Genomic DNA, 3,339 nt, shown 5'->3' with positions numbered 1-3,339 from the left:
GTCTTTTCAACTATTTTCATTTATTTGTGAATAGTAACAAGCAAATGGATGAGTTATTTATTTAGACTACGTAGTAAAAATTGAAATTAGGGTAAAAGATTGAGTTACATTTTTACTAATTTTGCAATCCTTAATTAAATTCTTTTATGATTAATTTGTCTTACATAAGGTATACGAAATTCACATAGAGATATAATGAGTTAACTTAATTGTATATTATTAATTTGAATTTGAGAGAGGTAAATCAATGAATTTAAAACAAATTAACTTGATACACATGATTAATTATTGTTTGAACTCGAAGAGATAACTAAATTGAATTTGTAAATTTTTTAATACTTTTTCCCACCCAGTTGAAATTCTAAAATATTTTATTTGTGCATTTTTAAATTTGTTTTTTTTTTTTTGGATTTATAATTTTTAAGATCAGACTCACTTTGATTTTTTTTTTTTTTTAATTCAAATAGAAGTTAGCCATAGTTAATCTAATAATTAGATAAATACTCTGTGAACTTTATAGATTCATTTTACTACTTATTTATTCAACATCTTGCATTTATTTATTTTTTTATTGAGCAGTCTCCTACGATAGAATTAAGAAGAATAAATGCTTTTTGTTTATTTTTTATAATTTCTTTTGATTTATGGATTGAATAATGTGCTAATATTTATTATAGTTGAAGGGCATTATGAGGTCGGTGCGGCTCGCTTGACCATACGGCCCATGTCTGAAAAGTTGAGGACAAATAAATGGACCTCTTTCTGGACCAATTGGGCCCATACAGCTATACCATTTGATCTGCCATTCTTCAACTACCAAGCTTCTGACACGTGTCCTACAGCATCCTGAGAGAATGCTTTGTAAAACGTTGCTTCTTTCATTCAACAGTCTCTCGTTGCTGTCTCGACTGTGCTACCGAAAGCTTTGGAGAAGTCGTAATAGGCGAGCACTCATCTTAGGATGCATGGCTCCTACTAAGAGAGTTGCAATATGGGACATCAAACTATCCAAGAGAATAAAATGTCAATCATCAAATGGACTATTCTTATGTATCGAGGAATACTATTATTACGAAAAATTCATTTGGAAGAATCTCAAAATACTTGAATGATGTATATCTTTTTTTTATCAGAGATTGAATCGATCATTAGAAGAATTAAGTCCAAAATTAGGATACATCCTAGCAAAATCAAACTTTCATCTAAAAGCAAATGAAAAGCAATAATTTTGGGGTCTTATTTGGAGATCTGAACTGTTTTCCTCTCGACGATAAAATTTATCTCTTATTGTCTTATTGTTGACCTTGACCCATATTAATTCTAACCATTATTTCCTGAAGTAAAGAGTCAGTATCTCATAGAAATCATGCCTTTTGAACTTTTGCTGCACCAAAGAGAAACTAACATGGTATCCTTCTGATTCACCAACACTTTGAGGCCTCAAAAGGGTAACTGACCTCAGACTCTGACGGTACATTTAAGCAAATAATTGATGAAAGATTAGAACACAAAATAAATGAAAAATTATTGCACTATGATTAGGTCATAAAATATGATCTAAAATCAGTGAAAATGCTCTACAGTTGATGTGCTTTTACCCTCTAATTAACAACCACATGTGATTATTATAAATTCAAGGATTAATTTCCTATTAAGGAGAATACTAATAATATGAATTACAAAACCAAAAATGGGTGAAAAACACATTATTTATTGTGATTCATTCTCAATGCAATAGTTACATTTAATTATCCCACTCAAGTTTTACTATAATGAAGAAGAAGATGACTACAATATGTATATGAACTCACAAATTTCTACTGTATAAAAAGCTCGCTCTAATATCATTTGTATAAGGAAACAAATTAGGACTTAGTAGAATGATTACATATATCCTCACGAGTTAGAGCAAAACGTGATCTGCAATGGAAGTGAAAGTGAAAATAGAATTAAGCTCCACAGGTCTAAAAGTGTGATTATGTTCGATTATTCAATTGGCATCGATCGAAGGCAAGAGATTCATTGCAAGCCCCTTGACCCAGACATGTATGTACCTGAGATGCGTGCAAGGCTCGCCTGTTGTATCAAACGTACGGAAGGATGCTATTCAAAGTTTCGTTAAAGATATATGTAGACTATTTGTTATAAAATATAGATATGTAACAAAAAAACAAAAAAATAAAATAAAATAAAAATAAAATCTCATGGTAGTGTTTGTTCATGACATTTTTAAATCAGAAAAATAGCTTAGAAGACCCGCATAAGACAAACATACATTGGTTAAAAATGATGTTTATAGAACAAATTTGAGTGGATGGTGAAGTAGTGAAAAAATAATTTGTTACATCAAATAGTCAGATAAAACTGGGATAGACACCAACAGACATCACAAAGTCCCATGCAAAAGCTGGAAATTAATCAAAAAAATACATCGCTAAGATTATTTTTTTCAATAATCCTGTTTGTACATATTTGGGTTACAAAAGTATTTGACAGAATGACATGGATGGTTGAGGGGTTGGCGTTGGATGTTTGAGATTGTCAAACAAAAGAAAACATCTCCAGGTGAAAACAGAGGGCACAAAAATGGAAAACAAAGCAAAGCCCAGTTTCATTTCATTTCCACCGTGGAGGCGGAGCCCTAAAATGTGAATGAGATCCAACATAAATTCGGGGCAGAGCTGATGTAAGGTAGCGAGAAACCCACTCTTATTACCAATATATTGTGATTGGGATTCTAAATTATTAAGGAGAGAAACCAACTCTTATTACCAATATATTGTCATTGCGAGAAACATAATCTTATGTGCAACACTCCGGCGTGTTTTCCTTGGAACCTAGCAAAAATCCAACATTGAAGGTAATGAAAAAATTAGCTTTGTTGTGTCCAAGCCGAGATGAACTCACTGACCTATTTTGTGGAAGTTTTCGATCCCAACCCAGTATCGAAAGAAATTGCATTGTCGTGTCCAAGTTGAGGCGAATTCACCGGCGTCGACGGCGTGTGTTTGTTTATTAACCCGGTGAGTGACTTTTTAAAATTGATTTATTAAATGTGCAGATGGAGCATCAGATAGGCAGAAGCTTCATGTCCAACTCCTTGACACTTTGATAGTGGTGCAGTGAATGTAAAACTTACGTTCCTATGCTTTCAAAAATATTTTATGTTTGCAACAAATTTATGTGATTGTTTGCTAAATTATTTAGTTCATATGTTGTTTAATTGTGTACTCTCTATCATTTTTAGGATTGTAAGAAATCTATGTGGTTATTCACTAATTATTAAGTTCATATGTTGTTTAAATGTGTACTCTTTGTCATTTTTACGATTTTAAGAAA

The sequence above is a fragment of the Olea europaea genome, chromosome 13, assembly GCF_002742605.1.
Source record: "Olea europaea var. sylvestris chromosome 13, O_europaea_v1, whole genome shotgun sequence".
Lineage (NCBI taxonomy): Eukaryota > Viridiplantae > Streptophyta > Magnoliopsida > Lamiales > Oleaceae > Olea > Olea europaea.
Note: the sequence above shows the minus strand (reverse complement) of the source record.